Source organism: Lissotriton helveticus, chromosome 12 (genome assembly GCF_964261635.1).
Source record: "Lissotriton helveticus chromosome 12, aLisHel1.1, whole genome shotgun sequence".
NCBI lineage: Eukaryota > Metazoa > Chordata > Amphibia > Caudata > Salamandridae > Lissotriton > Lissotriton helveticus.
Window position 1 is genome coordinate 657,884,090 of NC_136073.1, and position 16,519 is coordinate 657,900,608.

Below are 16,519 nucleotides of genomic sequence, written 5' to 3' on the forward strand. Positions count from 1 at the left end.
CCATAGAGGTTGGCCAATCCTGAGTCGGTGCCCTGAGAGGGTGGCCAATCCTGAGTCAGATTCCTCTCAGGTACACTTGAAGCGGCACGCCAGTCCTGTTTCATGTGCCTCTAGCCTAGACAGATATATACTTCTATATTCAGGTTTAATGAAAGTACGTGCGAAAAAGGGACTTAAAGTGCATGGCTATGTGCAGAGCACAGTGGTGGCTCACAGCCTAACGATTGGAAGGATGGTGTGGAAAGCGTAAAATCGCTGGGGGACAAAAGTCCTACAGTGCCACTTCACCTAAAGCCTGATGCACGCTTCCCGTTCCCCTTGCCCAGCATCCGCAACGCCTCCTAATGAGCTGAGGTGTGTACAGAAAAGAATTTGCATATTCCCAGACAGACGCATGGGAACTGTCCACCTTTTTGATTTTCTGTGCTTTGAGCAGAGACTCTGAAATTTGGGCCTGCTTCCCTCACCGGCCTGGTTCTTGTCCTCTTTCTTAGATTTTGAAAATACCTCTCAGGTCCTCACCCTCGCAATGACGGGGTCTTTGATGTGGTGCCACTTACCCCCAGAGAGCCATATTCTAACTTACTCTGGTTTCTCTTCAAAACGAAAAAATCTTTCGCCTTTTACTAAAGATTTCCGTGGAGAGGAACATTTGCGAGTTTATTCAATTTTTTTTAAGCCTTACCACAGGTGAGGCTGTTTATCGTGTGTTTAAAAGAAAAGCATTAGAAATTGAGGAATATCTGCGAGTTGTCTGATGCTGTTTTTTGGGGACATGAGCTTAGGTGTTTTATTCCTGAACTCTCTGCTTGCTCATTTGCATAGACAGAGTGCAGGAGAGGTGCATCATGGGAAAGAGCTTGTGCAGTGCATGAGATTGCTTTTCGTGACTATCTTGGAATTTCACGATAGCAGGCAGTATGTTTTCTCCTCTCTTAATATTCCTGCTGTCAGAGGCCAGACGTCACCCTCCTTTTTCAAGGTGGCACCTAGACTCACGCTGTGCTTTTCATAGGGCTTGCCCGTTATTTGTGCCCGTTGGAGGTGCCCCATAGAGGTTGGCCAATCCTGAGTCGGTGCCCTGAGAGGGTGGCCAATCCTGAGTCAGATTCCTCTCAGGTACACTTGAAGCGGCACGCCAGTCCTGTTTCATGTGCCTCTAGCCTAGACAGATATATACTTCTATATTCAGGTTTAATGAAAGTACGTGCGAAAAAGGGACTTAAAGTGCATGGCTATGTGCAGAGCACAGTGGTGGCTCACAGCCTAACGATTGGAAGGATGGTGTGGAAAGCGTAAAATCGCTGGGGGACAAAAGTCCTACAGTGCCACTTCACCTAAAGCCTGATGCACGCTTCACGTTCCCCTTGTCCAGCAGCTGCAACGCCTCCTAATGAGCTGAGGTGTGTACAGAAAAGAATTTGCATATTCCCAGACAGACGCATGGGAACTGTCCACCTTTTTGATTTTCTGTGCTTTGAGCAGAGACTCTGAAATTTGGGCCTGCTTCCCTCACCGGCCTGGTTCTTGTCCTCTTTCTTAGATTTTGAAAATACCTCTCAGGTCCTCACCCTCGCAATGAAGGGGTCTTTGATGTGGTGCCACTTACCCCCCGAGAGCCATATTCTAACTTACTCTGGTTTCTCTTCAAAACGAAAAAATCTTTCGCCTTTTACTAAAGATTTCCGTGGAGAGGAACATTTACGAGTTTATTAAATTTTTTTAAGCCTTACCACAGGTGAGGCTGTTTATTGTGTGTTTAAAAGAAAAGCATTAGAAATTGGGGAATATCTGCGAGTTGTCTGCTGCTGTTTTTTGGGGACATGAGCTTAGGTGTTTTATTCCTGAACTCCTCTGCTTGCTCATTTGCATAGACAGAGTGCAGGAGAGGTGCATCATGGGAAAGAGCTTGTGCAGTGCATGAGATTGCTTTTCGTGACTATCTTGGAATTTCATGATAGCAGGCAGTATGTTTTCTCCTCTCTTAATATTCCTGCTGTCAGAGGCCAGACGTCACCCTCCTTTTTCAAGGTGGCACCTAGACTCACGCTGTGCTTTTCATAGGGCTTGCCCGTTATTTGTGCCCGTTGGAGGTGCCCCATAGAGGTTGGCCAATCCTGAGTCGGTGCCCTGAGAGGGTGGCCAATCCTGAGTCAGATTCCTCTCAGGTACACTTGAAGCGGCACGCCAGTCCTGTTTCATGTGCCTCTAGCCTAGACAGATATATACTTCTATATTCAGGTTTAATGAAAGTACGTGCGAAAAAGGGACTTAAAGTGCATGGCTATGTGCAGAGCACAGTGGTGGCTCACAGCCTAACGATTGGAAGGATGGTGTGGAAAGCGTAAAATCGCTGGGGGACAAAAGTCCTACAGTGCCACTTCACCTAAAGCCTGATGCACGCTTCACGTTCCCCTTGTCCAGCAGCTGCAACGCCTCCTAATGAGCTGAGGTGTGTACAGAAAAGAATTTGCATATTCCCAGACAGACGCATGGGAACTGTCCACCTTTTTGATTTTCTGTGCTTTGAGCAGAGACTCTGAAATTTGGGCCTGCTTCCCTCACCGGCCTGGTTCTTGTCCTCTTTCTTAGATTTTGAAAATACCTCTCAGGTCCTCACCCTCGCAATGAAGGGGTCTTTGATGTGGTGCCACTTACCCCCCGAGAGCCATATTCTAACTTACTCTGGTTTCTCTTCAAAACGAAAAAATCTTTCGCCTTTTACTAAAGATTTCCGTGGAGAGGAACATTTACGAGTTTATTAAATTTTTTTAAGCCTTACCACAGGTGAGGCTGTTTATTGTGTGTTTAAAAGAAAAGCATTAGAAATTGGGGAATATCTGCGAGTTGTCTGCTGCTGTTTTTTGGGGACATGAGCTTAGGTGTTTTATTCCTGAACTCCTCTGCTTGCTCATTTGCATAGACAGAGTGCAGGAGAGGTGCATCATGGGAAAGAGCTTGTGCAGTGCATGAGATTGCTTTTCGTGACTATCTTGGAATTTCATGATAGCAGGCAGTATGTTTTCTCCTCTCTTAATATTCCTGCTGTCAGAGGCCAGACGTCACCCTCCTTTTTCAAGGTGGCACCTAGACTCACGCTGTGCTTTTCATAGGGCTTGCCCGTTATTTGTGCCCGTTGGAGGTGCCCCATAGAGGTTGGCCAATCCTGAGTCGGTGCCCTGAGAGGGTGGCCAATCCTGAGTCAGATTCCTCTCAGGTACACTTGAAGCGGCACGCCAGTCCTGTTTCATGTGCCTCTAGCCTAGACAGATATATGCTTCTATATTCAGGTTTAATGAAAGTAGGTGCGAAAAAGGGACTTAAAGTGCATGGCTATGTGCAGAGCACAGTGGTGGCTCACAGCCTAACGATTGGAAGGATGGTGTGGAAAGCGTAAAATCGCTGGGGGACAAAAGTCCTACAGTGCCACTTCACCTAAAGCCTGATGCACGCTTCCCGTTCCCCTTGCCCAGCATCCGCAACGCCTCCTAATGAGCTGAGGTGTGTACAGAAAAGAATTTGCATATTCCCAGACAGACGCATGGGAACTGTCCACCTTTTTGATTTTCTGTGCTTTGAGCAGAGACTCTGAAATTTGGGCCTGCTTCCCTCACCGGCCTGGTTCTTGTCCTCTTTCTTAGATTTTGAAAATACCTCTCAGGTCCTCACCCTCGCAATGACGGGGTCTTTGATGTGGTGCCACTTACCCCCAGAGAGCCATATTCTAACTTACTCTGGTTTCTCTTCAAAACGAAAAAATCTTTCGCCTTTTACTAAAGATTTCCGTGGAGAGGAACATTTGCGAGTTTATTCAATTTTTTTTAAGCCTTACCACAGGTGAGGCTGTTTATCGTGTGTTTAAAAGAAAAGCATTAGAAATTGAGGAATATCTGCGAGTTGTCTGATGCTGTTTTTTGGGGACATGAGCTTAGGTGTTTTATTCCTGAACTCTCTGCTTGCTCATTTGCATAGACAGAGTGCAGGAGAGGTGCATCATGGGAAAGAGCTTGTGCAGTGCATGAGATTGCTTTTCGTGACTATCTTGGAATTTCACGATAGCAGGCAGTATGTTTTCTCCTCTCTTAATATTCCTGCTGTCAGAGGCCAGACGTCACCCTCCTTTTTCAAGGTGGCACCTAGACTCACGCTGTGCTTTTCATAGGGCTTGCCCGTTATTTGTGCCCGTTGGAGGTGCCCCATAGAGGTTGGCCAATCCTGAGTCGGTGCCCTGAGAGGGTGGCCAATCCTGAGTCAGATTCCTCTCAGGTACACTTGAAGCGGCACGCCAGTCCTGTTTCATGTGCCTCTAGCCTAGACAGATATATACTTCTATATTCAGGTTTAATGAAAGTACGTGCGAAAAAGGGACTTAAAGTGCATGGCTATGTGCAGAGCACAGTGGTGGCTCACAGCCTAACGATTGGAAGGATGGTGTGGAAAGCGTAAAATCGCTGGGGGACAAAAGTCCTACAGTGCCACTTCACCTAAAGCCTGATGCACGCTTCACGTTCCCCTTGTCCAGCAGCTGCAACGCCTCCTAATGAGCTGAGGTGTGTACAGAAAAGAATTTGCATATTCCCAGACAGACGCATGGGAACTGTCCACCTTTTTGATTTTCTGTGCTTTGAGCAGAGACTCTGAAATTTGGGCCTGCTTCCCTCACCGGCCTGGTTCTTGTCCTCTTTCTTAGATTTTGAAAATACCTCTCAGGTCCTCACCCTCGCAATGAAGGGGTCTTTGATGTGGTGCCACTTACCCCCAGAGAGCCATATTCTAACTTACTCTGGTTTCTCTTCAAAACGAAAAAATCTTTCGCCTTTTACTAAAGATTTCCGTGGAGAGGAACATTTACGAGTTTATTAAATTTTTTTAAGCCTTACCACAGGTGAGGCTGTTTATTGTGTGTTTAAAAGAAAAGCATTAGAAATTGGGGAATATCTGCGAGTTGTCTGCTGCTGTTTTTTGGGGACATGAGCTTAGGTGTTTTATTCCTGAACTCCTCTGCTTGCTCATTTGCATAGACAGAGTGCAGGAGAGGTGCATCATGGGAAAGAGCTTGTGCAGTGCATGAGATTGCTTTTCGTGACTATCTTGGAATTTCATGATAGCAGGCAGTATGTTTTCTCCTCTCTTAATATTCCTGCTGTCAGAGGCCAGACGTCACCCTCCTTTTTCAAGGTGGCACCTAGACTCACGCTGTGCTTTTCATAGGGCTTGCCCGTTATTTGTGCCCGTTGGAGGTGCCCCATAGAGGTTGGCCAATCCTGAGTCGGTGCCCTGAGAGGGTGGCCAATCCTGAGTCAGATTCCTCTCAGGTACACTTGAAGCGGCACGCCAGTCCTGTTTCATGTGCCTCTAGCCTAGACAGATATATACTTCTATATTCAGGTTTAATGAAAGTACGTGCGAAAAAGGGACTTAAAGTGCATGGCTATGTGCAGAGCACAGTGGTGGCTCACAGCCTAACGATTGGAAGGATGGTGTGGAAAGCGTAAAATCGCTGGGGGACAAAAGTCCTACAGTGCCACTTCACCTAAAGCCTGATGCACGCTTCCCGTTCCCCTTGCCCAGCATCCGCAACGCCTCCTAATGAGCTGAGGTGTGTACAGAAAAGAATTTGCATATTCCCAGACAGACGCATGGGAACTGTCCACCTTTTTGATTTTCTGTGCTTTGAGCAGAGACTCTGAAATTTGGGCCTGCTTCCCTCACCGGCCTGGTTCTTGTCCTCTTTCTTAGATTTTGAAAATACCTCTCAGGTCCTCACCCTCGCAATGACGGGGTCTTTGATGTGGTGCCACTTACCCCCAGAGAGCCATATTCTAACTTACTCTGGTTTCTCTTCAAAACGAAAAAATCTTTCGCCTTTTACTAAAGATTTCCGTGGAGAGGAACATTTGCGAGTTTATTCAATTTTTTTTAAGCCTTACCACAGGTGAGGCTGTTTATCGTGTGTTTAAAAGAAAAGCATTAGAAATTGAGGAATATCTGCGAGTTGTCTGATGCTGTTTTTTGGGGACATGAGCTTAGGTGTTTTATTCCTGAACTCTCTGCTTGCTCATTTGCATAGACAGAGTGCAGGAGAGGTGCATCATGGGAAAGAGCTTGTGCAGTGCATGAGATTGCTTTTCGTGACTATCTTGGAATTTCACGATAGCAGGCAGTATGTTTTCTCCTCTCTTAATATTCCTGCTGTCAGAGGCCAGACGTCACCCTCCTTTTTCAAGGTGGCACCTAGACTCACGCTGTGCTTTTCATAGGGCTTGCCCGTTATTTGTGCCCGTTGGAGGTGCCCCATAGAGGTTGGCCAATCCTGAGTCGGTGCCCTGAGAGGGTGGCCAATCCTGAGTCAGATTCCTCTCAGGTACACTTGAAGCGGCACGCCAGTCCTGTTTCATGTGCCTCTAGCCTAGACAGATATATACTTCTATATTCAGGTTTAATGAAAGTACGTGCGAAAAAGGGACTTAAAGTGCATGGCTATGTGCAGAGCACAGTGGTGGCTCACAGCCTAACGATTGGAAGGATGGTGTGGAAAGCGTAAAATCGCTGGGGGACAAAAGTCCTACAGTGCCACTTCACCTAAAGCCTGATGCACGCTTCACGTTCCCCTTGTCCAGCAGCTGCAACGCCTCCTAATGAGCTGAGGTGTGTACAGAAAAGAATTTGCATATTCCCAGACAGACGCATGGGAACTGTCCACCTTTTTGATTTTCTGTGCTTTGAGCAGAGACTCTGAAATTTGGGCCTGCTTCCCTCACCGGCCTGGTTCTTGTCCTCTTTCTTAGATTTTGAAAATACCTCTCAGGTCCTCACCCTCGCAATGAAGGGGTCTTTGATGTGGTGCCACTTACCCCCCGAGAGCCATATTCTAACTTACTCTGGTTTCTCTTCAAAACGAAAAAATCTTTCGCCTTTTACTAAAGATTTCCGTGGAGAGGAACATTTACGAGTTTATTAAATTTTTTTAAGCCTTACCACAGGTGAGGCTGTTTATTGTGTGTTTAAAAGAAAAGCATTAGAAATTGGGGAATATCTGCGAGTTGTCTGCTGCTGTTTTTTGGGGACATGAGCTTAGGTGTTTTATTCCTGAACTCCTCTGCTTGCTCATTTGCATAGACAGAGTGCAGGAGAGGTGCATCATGGGAAAGAGCTTGTGCAGTGCATGAGATTGCTTTTCGTGACTATCTTGGAATTTCATGATAGCAGGCAGTATGTTTTCTCCTCTCTTAATATTCCTGCTGTCAGAGGCCAGACGTCACCCTCCTTTTTCAAGGTGGCACCTAGACTCACGCTGTGCTTTTCATAGGGCTTGCCCGTTATTTGTGCCCGTTGGAGGTGCCCCATAGAGGTTGGCCAATCCTGAGTCGGTGCCCTGAGAGGGTGGCCAATCCTGAGTCAGATTCCTCTCAGGTACACTTGAAGCGGCACGCCAGTCCTGTTTCATGTGCCTCTAGCCTAGACAGATATATGCTTCTATATTCAGGTTTAATGAAAGTACGTGCGAAAAAGGGACTTAAAGTGCATGGCTATGTGCAGAGCACAGTGGTGGCTCACAGCCTAACGATTGGAAGGATGGTGTGGAAAGCGTAAAATCACTGGGGGACAAAAGTCCTACAGTGCCACTTCACCTAAAGCCTGATGCACGCTTCCCGTTCCCCTTGCCCAGCATCCGCAACGCCTCCTAATGAGCTGAGGTGTGTACAGAAAAGAATTTGCATATTCCCAGACAGACGCATGGGAACTGTCCACCTTTTTGATTTTCTGTGCTTTGAGCAGAGACTCTGAAATTTGGGCCTGCTTCCCTCACCGGCCTGGTTCTTGTCCTCTTTCTTAGATTTTGAAAATACCTCTCAGGTCCTCACCCTCGCAATGACGGGGTCTTTGATGTGGTGCCACTTACCCCCAGAGAGCCATATTCTAACTTACTCTGGTTTCTCTTCAAAACGAAAAAATCTTTCGCCTTTTACTAAAGATTTCTGTGGAGAGGAACATTTGCGAGTTTATTCAATTTTTTTAAGCCTTACCACAGGTGAGGCTGTTTATCGTGTGTTTAAAAGAAAAGCATTAGAAATTGAGGAATATCTGCGAGTTGTCTGATGCTGTTTTTTGGGGACATGAGCTTAGGTGTTTTATTCCTGAACTCTCTGCTTGCTCATTTGCATAGACAGAGTGCAGGAGAGGTGCATCATGGGAAAGAGCTTGTGCAGTGCATGAGATTGCTTTTCGTGACTATCTTGGAATTTCACGATAGCAGGCAGTATGTTTTCTCCTCTCTTAATATTCCTGCTGTCAGAGGCCAGACGTCACCCTCCTTTTTCAAGGTGGCACCTAGACTCACGCTGTGCTTTTCATAGGGCTTGCCCGTTATTTGTGCCCGTTGGAGGTGCCCCATAGAGGTTGGCCAATCCTGAGTCGGTGCCCTGAGAGGGTGGCCAATCCTGAGTCAGATTCCTCTCAGGTACACTTGAAGCGGCACGCCAGTCCTGTTTCATGTGCCTCTAGCCTAGACAGATACATGCTTCTATATTCAGGTTTAATGAAAGTACGTGCGAAAAAGGGACTTAAAGTGCATGGCTATGTGCAGAGCACAGTGGTGGCTCACAGCCTAACGATTGGAAGGATGGTGTGGAAAGCGTAAAATCGCTGGGGGACAAAAGTCCTACAGTGCCACTTCACCTAAAGCCTGATGCACGCTTCCCGTTCCCCTTGCCCAGCATCCGCAACGCCTCCTAATGAGCTGAGGTGTGTACAGAAAAGAATTTGCATATTCCCAGACAGACGCATGGGAACTGTCCACCTTTTTGATTTTCTGTGCTTTGAGCAGAGACTGAAATTTGGGCCTGCTTCCCTCACCGGCCTGGTTCTTGTCCTCTTTCTTAGATTTTGAAAATACCTCTCAGGTCCTCACCCTCGCAATGACGGGGTCTTTGATGTGGTGCCACTTACCCCCAAAGAGCCATATTCTAACTTACTCTGGTTTCTCTTCAAAACGAAAAAATCTTTCGCCTTTTACTAAAGATTTCCGTGGAGAGGAACATTTGTGAGTTTATTCAATTTTTTTAAGCCTTACCACAGGTGAGGCTCGTTATCGTGTGTTTAAAAGAAAAGCATTAGAAATTGAGGAATATCTGCGAGTTGTCTGATGCTGTTTTTTGGGGACATGAGCTTAGGTGTTTTATTCCTGAACTCTCTGCTTGCTCATTTGCATAGACAGAGTGCAGGAGAGGTGCATCATGGGAAAGAGCTTGTGCAGTGCATGAGATTGCTTTTCGTGACTATCTTGGAATTTCACGATAGCAGGCAGTATGTTTTCTCCTCTCTTAATATTCCTGCTGTCAGAGGCCAGACGTCACCCTCCTTTTTCAAGGTGGCACCTAGACTCACGCTGTGCTTTTCATAGGGCTTGCCCGTTATTTGTGCCCGTTGGAGGTGCCCCATAGAGGTTGGCCAATCCTGAGTCGGTGCCCTGAGAGGGTGGCCAATCCTGAGTCAGATTCCTCTCAGGTACACTTGAAGTGGCACGCCAGTCCTGTTTCATGTGCCTCTAGCCTAGACAGATATATACTTCTATATTCAGGTTTAATGAAAGTACGTGCGAAAAAGGGACTTAAAGTGCATGGCTATGTGCAGAGCACAGTGGTGGCTCACAGCCTAACGATTGGAAGGATGGTGTGGAAAGCGTAAAATCGCTGGGGGACAAAAGTCCTACAGTGCCACTTCACCTAAAGCCTGATGCACGCTTCCCGTTCCCCTTGCCCAGCAGCCGCAATGCCTCCTAATGAGCTGAGGTGTGTACAGAAAAGAATTTGCATATTCCCAGACAGACGCATGGGAACTGTCCACCTTTTTGATTTTCTGTGCTTTGAGCAGAGACTCTGAAATTTGGGCCTGCTTCCCTCACCGGCCTGGTTCTTGTCCTCTTTCTTAGATTTTGAAAATACCTCTCAGGTCCTCACTCTCGCAATGACGGGGTCTTTGATGTGGTGCCACTTACCCCCAGAGAGCCATATTCTAACTTACTCTGGTTTCTCTTCAAAACGAAAAATTTTTTGGCCTTTTACTTAAGATTTCCGTGGAGAGGAACATTTACGAGTTTATTCAATTTTTTTAAGCCTTACCACAGGTGAGGCTGTTTATTGTGTGTTTAAAAGAAAAGCATTAGAAATTGGGGAATATCTGCGAGTTGTCTGCTGCTGTTTTTTGGGGACATGAGCTTAGGTGTTTTATTCCTGAACTCCTCTGCTTGCTCATTTGCATAGACAGAGTGCAGGAGAGGTGCATCATGGGAAAGAGCTTGTGCAGTGCATGAGATTGCTTTTCGTGACTATCTTGGAATTTCATGATAGCAGGCAGTATGTTTTCTCCTCTCTTAATATTCCTGCTGTCAGAGGCCAGACGTCACCCTCCTTTTTCAAGGTGGCACCTAGACTCACGCTGTGCTTTTCATAGGGCTTGCCCGTAGAGGTTGGCCAATCCTGAGTCGGTGCCCTGACAGGGTGGCCAATCCTGAGTCAGATTCCTCTCAGGTACACTTGAAGCGGCACGCCAGTCCTGTTTCATGTGCCTCTAGCCTAGACAGATATATGCTTCTATATTCAGGTTTAATGAAAGTACGTGCGAAAAAGGGACTTAAAGTGCATGGCTATGTGCAGAGCACAGTGGTGGCTCACAGCCTAACGATTGGAAGGATGGTGTGGAAAGCGTAAAATCGCTGGGGGACAAAAGTCCTGCAGTGCCACTTCACCTAAAGCCTGATGCACGCTTCCCGTTCCCCTTGCCCAGCATCCGCAACGCCTCCTAATGAGCTGAGGTGTGTACAGAAAAGAATTTGCATATTCCCAGACAGACGCATGGGAACTGTCCACCTTTTTGATTTTCTGTGCTTTGAGCAGAGACTCTGAAATTTGGGCCTGCTTCCCTCACCGGCCTGGTTCTTGTCCTCTTTCTTAGATTTTGAAAATACCTCTCAGGTCCTCACCCTCGCAATGACGGGGTCTTTGATGTGGTGCCACTTACCCCCAGAGAGCCATATTCTAACTTACTCTGGTTTCTCTTCAAAACGAAAAAATCTTTCGCCTTTTACTAAAGATTTCCGTGGAGAGGAACATTTACGAGTTTATTCAATTTTTTTAAGCCTTACCACAGGTGAGGCTGTTTATCGTGTGTTTAAAAGAAAAGCATTAGAAATTGAGGAATATCTGCAAGTTGTCTGATGCTGTTTTTTGGGGACATGAGCTTAGGTGTTTTATTCCTGAACTCTCTGCTTGCTCATTTGCATAGACAGAGTGCAGGAGAGGTGCATCATGGGAAAGAGCTTGTGCAGTGCATGAGATTGCTTTTCGTGACTATCTTGGAATTTCACGATAGCAGGCAGTATGTTTTCTCCTCTCTTAATATTCCTGCTGTCAGAGGCCAGACGTCACCCTCCTTTTTCAAGGTGGCACCTAGACTCACGCTGTGCTTTTCATAGGGCTTGCCCGTTATTTGTGCCCGTTGGAGGTGCCCCATAGAGGTTGGCCAATCCTGAGTCGGTGCCCTGAGAGGGTGGCCAATCCTGAGTCAGATTCCTCTCAGGTACACTTGAAGCGGCACGCCAGTCCTGTTTCATGTGCCTCTAGCCTAGACAGATATATACTTCTATATTCAGGTTTAATGAAAGTACGTGCGAAAAAGGGACTTAAAGTGCATGGCTATGTGCAGAGCACAGTGGTGGCTCACAGCCTAACGATTGGAAGGATGGTGTGGAAAGCGTAAAATCGCTGGGGGACAAAAGTCCTACAGTGCCACTTCACCTAAAGCCTGATGCACGCTTCCCGTTCCCCTTGCCCAGCATCCGCAACGCCTCCTAATGAGCTGAGGTGTGTACAGAAAAGAATTTGCATATTCCCAGACAGACGCATGGGAACTGTCCACCTTTTTGATTTTCTGTGCTTTGAGCAGAGACTCTGAAATTTGGGCCTGCTTCCCTCACCGGCCTGGTTCTTGTCCTCTTTCTTAGATTTTGAAAATACCTCTCAGGTCCTCACCCTCGCAATGACGGGGTCTTTGATGTGGTGCCACTTACCCCCAGAGAGCCATATTCTAACTTACTCTGGTTTCTCTTCAAAACGAAAAAATCTTTCGCCTTTTACTAAAGATTTCCGTGGAGAGGAACATTTGCGAGTTTATTCAATTTTTTTTAAGCCTTACCACAGGTGAGGCTGTTTATCGTGTGTTTAAAAGAAAAGCATTAGAAATTGAGGAATATCTGCGAGTTGTCTGATGCTGTTTTTTGGGGACATGAGCTTAGGTGTTTTATTCCTGAACTCTCTGCTTGCTCATTTGCATAGACAGAGTGCAGGAGAGGTGCATCATGGGAAAGAGCTTGTGCAGTGCATGAGATTGCTTTTCGTGACTATCTTGGAATTTCACGATAGCAGGCAGTATGTTTTCTCCTCTCTTAATATTCCTGCTGTCAGAGGCCAGACGTCACCCTCCTTTTTCAAGGTGGCACCTAGACTCACGCTGTGCTTTTCATAGGGCTTGCCCGTTATTTGTGCCCGTTGGAGGTGCCCCATAGAGGTTGGCCAATCCTGAGTCGGTGCCCTGAGAGGGTGGCCAATCCTGAGTCAGATTCCTCTCAGGTACACTTGAAGCGGCACGCCAGTCCTGTTTCATGTGCCTCTAGCCTAGACAGATATATACTTCTATATTCAGGTTTAATGAAAGTACGTGCGAAAAAGGGACTTAAAGTGCATGGCTATGTGCAGAGCACAGTGGTGGCTCACAGCCTAACGATTGGAAGGATGGTGTGGAAAGCGTAAAATCGCTGGGGGACAAAAGTCCTACAGTGCCACTTCACCTAAAGCCTGATGCACGCTTCACGTTCCCCTTGTCCAGCAGCTGCAACGCCTCCTAATGAGCTGAGGTGTGTACAGAAAAGAATTTGCATATTCCCAGACAGACGCATGGGAACTGTCCACCTTTTTGATTTTCTGTGCTTTGAGCAGAGACTCTGAAATTTGGGCCTGCTTCCCTCACCGGCCTGGTTCTTGTCCTCTTTCTTAGATTTTGAAAATACCTCTCAGGTCCTCACCCTCGCAATGAAGGGGTCTTTGATGTGGTGCCACTTACCCCCCGAGAGCCATATTCTAACTTACTCTGGTTTCTCTTCAAAACGAAAAAATCTTTCGCCTTTTACTAAAGATTTCCGTGGAGAGGAACATTTACGAGTTTATTAAATTTTTTTAAGCCTTACCACAGGTGAGGCTGTTTATTGTGTGTTTAAAAGAAAAGCATTAGAAATTGGGGAATATCTGCGAGTTGTCTGCTGCTGTTTTTTGGGGACATGAGCTTAGGTGTTTTATTCCTGAACTCCTCTGCTTGCTCATTTGCATAGACAGAGTGCAGGAGAGGTGCATCATGGGAAAGAGCTTGTGCAGTGCATGAGATTGCTTTTCGTGACTATCTTGGAATTTCATGATAGCAGGCAGTATGTTTTCTCCTCTCTTAATATTCCTGCTGTCAGAGGCCAGACGTCACCCTCCTTTTTCAAGGTGGCACCTAGACTCACGCTGTGCTTTTCATAGGGCTTGCCCGTTATTTGTGCCCGTTGGAGGTGCCCCATAGAGGTTGGCCAATCCTGAGTCGGTGCCCTGAGAGGGTGGCCAATCCTGAGTCAGATTCCTCTCAGGTACACTTGAAGCGGCACGCCAGTCCTGTTTCATGTGCCTCTAGCCTAGACAGATATATACTTCTATATTCAGGTTTAATGAAAGTACGTGCGAAAAAGGGACTTAAAGTGCATGGCTATGTGCAGAGCACAGTGGTGGCTCACAGCCTAACGATTGGAAGGATGGTGTGGAAAGCGTAAAATCGCTGGGGGACAAAAGTCCTACAGTGCCACTTCACCTAAAGCCTGATGCACGCTTCCCGTTCCCCTTGCCCAGCATCCGCAACGCCTCCTAATGAGCTGAGGTGTGTACAGAAAAGAATTTGCATATTCCCAGACAGACGCATGGGAACTGTCCACCTTTTTGATTTTCTGTGCTTTGAGCAGAGACTCTGAAATTTGGGCCTGCTTCCCTCACCGGCCTGGTTCTTGTCCTCTTTCTTAGATTTTGAAAATACCTCTCAGGTCCTCACCCTCGCAATGACGGGGTCTTTGATGTGGTGCCACTTACCCCCAGAGAGCCATATTCTAACTTACTCTGGTTTCTCTTCAAAACGAAAAAATCTTTCGCCTTTTACTAAAGATTTCCGTGGAGAGGAACATTTGCGAGTTTATTCAATTTTTTTTAAGCCTTACCACAGGTGAGGCTGTTTATCGTGTGTTTAAAAGAAAAGCATTAGAAATTGAGGAATATCTGCGAGTTGTCTGATGCTGTTTTTTGGGGACATGAGCTTAGGTGTTTTATTCCTGAACTCTCTGCTTGCTCATTTGCATAGACAGAGTGCAGGAGAGGTGCATCATGGGAAAGAGCTTGTGCAGTGCATGAGATTGCTTTTCGTGACTATCTTGGAATTTCACGATAGCAGGCAGTATGTTTTCTCCTCTCTTAATATTCCTGCTGTCAGAGGCCAGACGTCACCCTCCTTTTTCAAGGTGGCACCTAGACTCACGCTGTGCTTTTCATAGGGCTTGCCCGTTATTTGTGCCCGTTGGAGGTGCCCCATAGAGGTTGGCCAATCCTGAGTCGGTGCCCTGAGAGGGTGGCCAATCCTGAGTCAGATTCCTCTCAGGTACACTTGAAGCGGCACGCCAGTCCTGTTTCATGTGCCTCTAGCCTAGACAGATATATACTTCTATATTCAGGTTTAATGAAAGTACGTGCGAAAAAGGGACTTAAAGTGCATGGCTATGTGCAGAGCACAGTGGTGGCTCACAGCCTAACGATTGGAAGGATGGTGTGGAAAGCGTAAAATCGCTGGGGGACAAAAGTCCTACAGTGCCACTTCACCTAAAGCCTGATGCACGCTTCACGTTCCCCTTGTCCAGCAGCTGCAACGCCTCCTAATGAGCTGAGGTGTGTACAGAAAAGAATTTGCATATTCCCAGACAGACGCATGGGAACTGTCCACCTTTTTGATTTTCTGTGCTTTGAGCAGAGACTCTGAAATTTGGGCCTGCTTCCCTCACCGGCCTGGTTCTTGTCCTCTTTCTTAGATTTTGAAAATACCTCTCAGGTCCTCACCCTCGCAATGAAGGGGTCTTTGATGTGGTGCCACTTACCCCCAGAGAGCCATATTCTAACTTACTCTGGTTTCTCTTCAAAACGAAAAAATCTTTCGCCTTTTACTAAAGATTTCCGTGGAGAGGAACATTTACGAGTTTATTAAATTTTTTTAAGCCTTACCACAGGTGAGGCTGTTTATTGCGTGTTTAAAAGAAAAGCATTAGAAATTGGGGAATATCTGCGAGTTGTCTGCTGCTGTTTTTTGGGGACATGAGCTTAGGTGTTTTATTCCTGAACTCCTCTGCTTGCTCATTTGCATAGACAGAGTGCAGGAGAGGTGCATCATGGGAAAGAGCTTGTGCAGTGCATGAGATTGCTTTTCGTGACTATCTTGGAATTTCATGATAGCAGGCAGTATGTTTTCTCCTCTCTTAATATTCCTGCTGTCAGAGGCCAGACGTCACCCTCCTTTTTCAAGGTGGCACCTAGACTCACGCTGTGCTTTTCATAGGGCTTGCCCGTTATTTGTGCCCGTTGGAGGTGCCCCATAGAGGTTGGCCAATCCTGAGTCGGTGCCCTGAGAGGGTGGCCAATCCTGAGTCAGATTCCTTTCAGGTACACTTGAAGCGGCACGCCAGTCCTGTTTCATGTGCCTCTAGCCTAGACAGATATATGCTTCTATATTCAGGTTTAATGAAAGTACGTGCGAAAAAGGGACTTAAAGTGCATGGCTATGTGCAGAGCACAGTGGTGGCTCACAGCCTAACGATTGGAAGGATGGTGTGGAAAGCGTAAAATCACTGGGGGACAAAAGTCCTACAGTGCCACTTCACCTAAAGCCTGATGCACGCTTCCCGTTCCCCTTGCCCAGCATCCGCAACGCCTCCTAATGAGCTGAGGTGTGTACAGAAAAGAATTTGCATATTCCCAGACAGACGCATGGGAACTGTCCACCTTTTTGATTTTCTGTGCTTTGAGCAGAGACTCTGAAATTTGGGCCTGCTTCCCTCACCGGCCTGGTTCTTGTCCTCTTTCTTAGATTTTGAAAATACCTCTCAGGTCCTCACCCTCGCAATGACGGGGTCTTTGATGTGGTGCCACTTACCCCCAGAGAGCCATATTCTAACTTACTCTGGTTTCTCTTCAAAACGAAAAAATCTTTCGCCTTTTACTAAAGATTTCTGTGGAGAGGAACATTTGCGAGTTTATTCAATTTTTTTAAGCCTTACCACAGGTGAGGCTGTTTATCGTGTGTTTAAAAGAAAAGCATTAGAAATTGAGGAATATCTGCGAGTTGTCTGATGCTGTTTTTTGGGGACATGAGCTTAGGTGTTTTATTCCTGAACTCTCTGCTTGCTCAT

General features: G+C 46.6%; 16 non-coding genes across 16 annotated transcripts; all 16 read left to right on the top strand.

Moving 5' to 3' along the window:
• The first annotated feature begins 582 nt into the window (after positions 1-582).
• LOC144800334 (U5 spliceosomal RNA) lies at positions 583-698 on the top strand. Its single transcript, XR_013604244.1, has one exon. It is a non-coding gene; the product is annotated as a U5 spliceosomal RNA (small nuclear RNA).
• Positions 699-1,631: 933 nt separating this feature from the next.
• LOC144801043 (U5 spliceosomal RNA) lies at positions 1,632-1,746 on the top strand. Its single transcript, XR_013604920.1, has one exon. It is a non-coding gene; the product is annotated as a U5 spliceosomal RNA (small nuclear RNA).
• Positions 1,747-2,680: 934 nt separating this feature from the next.
• LOC144801055 (U5 spliceosomal RNA) lies at positions 2,681-2,795 on the top strand. Its single transcript, XR_013604931.1, has one exon. It is a non-coding gene; the product is annotated as a U5 spliceosomal RNA (small nuclear RNA).
• A 934-nt stretch (positions 2,796-3,729) lies between these two features.
• LOC144800335 (U5 spliceosomal RNA) lies at positions 3,730-3,845 on the top strand. Its single transcript, XR_013604245.1, has one exon. It is a non-coding gene; the product is annotated as a U5 spliceosomal RNA (small nuclear RNA).
• Positions 3,846-4,778: 933 nt separating this feature from the next.
• LOC144801066 (U5 spliceosomal RNA) lies at positions 4,779-4,893 on the top strand. The gene has a single exon (XR_013604942.1). It is a non-coding gene; the product is annotated as a U5 spliceosomal RNA (small nuclear RNA).
• Positions 4,894-5,827: 934 nt separating this feature from the next.
• LOC144800336 (U5 spliceosomal RNA) lies at positions 5,828-5,943 on the top strand. Its single transcript, XR_013604246.1, has one exon. It is a non-coding gene; the product is annotated as a U5 spliceosomal RNA (small nuclear RNA).
• A 933-nt stretch (positions 5,944-6,876) lies between these two features.
• Positions 6,877-6,991, top strand: LOC144801077 (U5 spliceosomal RNA). Its single transcript, XR_013604953.1, has one exon. It is a non-coding gene; the product is annotated as a U5 spliceosomal RNA (small nuclear RNA).
• A 934-nt stretch (positions 6,992-7,925) lies between these two features.
• LOC144800770 (U5 spliceosomal RNA) lies at positions 7,926-8,040 on the top strand. Its single transcript, XR_013604655.1, has one exon. It is a non-coding gene; the product is annotated as a U5 spliceosomal RNA (small nuclear RNA).
• A 931-nt stretch (positions 8,041-8,971) lies between these two features.
• LOC144800329 (U5 spliceosomal RNA) lies at positions 8,972-9,086 on the top strand. Its single transcript, XR_013604239.1, has one exon. It is a non-coding gene; the product is annotated as a U5 spliceosomal RNA (small nuclear RNA).
• A 933-nt stretch (positions 9,087-10,019) lies between these two features.
• LOC144801084 (U5 spliceosomal RNA) lies at positions 10,020-10,134 on the top strand. The gene has a single exon (XR_013604960.1). It is a non-coding gene; the product is annotated as a U5 spliceosomal RNA (small nuclear RNA).
• Positions 10,135-11,041: 907 nt separating this feature from the next.
• On the top strand, positions 11,042-11,156 carry LOC144801573 (U5 spliceosomal RNA). Its single transcript, XR_013605378.1, has one exon. It is a non-coding gene; the product is annotated as a U5 spliceosomal RNA (small nuclear RNA).
• A 933-nt stretch (positions 11,157-12,089) lies between these two features.
• On the top strand, positions 12,090-12,205 carry LOC144800337 (U5 spliceosomal RNA). The gene has a single exon (XR_013604247.1). It is a non-coding gene; the product is annotated as a U5 spliceosomal RNA (small nuclear RNA).
• A 933-nt stretch (positions 12,206-13,138) lies between these two features.
• Positions 13,139-13,253, top strand: LOC144801088 (U5 spliceosomal RNA). The gene has a single exon (XR_013604964.1). It is a non-coding gene; the product is annotated as a U5 spliceosomal RNA (small nuclear RNA).
• A 934-nt stretch (positions 13,254-14,187) lies between these two features.
• LOC144800338 (U5 spliceosomal RNA) lies at positions 14,188-14,303 on the top strand. Its single transcript, XR_013604248.1, has one exon. It is a non-coding gene; the product is annotated as a U5 spliceosomal RNA (small nuclear RNA).
• A 933-nt stretch (positions 14,304-15,236) lies between these two features.
• On the top strand, positions 15,237-15,351 carry LOC144801099 (U5 spliceosomal RNA). The gene has a single exon (XR_013604975.1). It is a non-coding gene; the product is annotated as a U5 spliceosomal RNA (small nuclear RNA).
• Positions 15,352-16,285: 934 nt separating this feature from the next.
• LOC144800772 (U5 spliceosomal RNA) lies at positions 16,286-16,400 on the top strand. Its single transcript, XR_013604657.1, has one exon. It is a non-coding gene; the product is annotated as a U5 spliceosomal RNA (small nuclear RNA).
• The last annotated feature ends 119 nt before the right edge of the window (positions 16,401-16,519 follow it).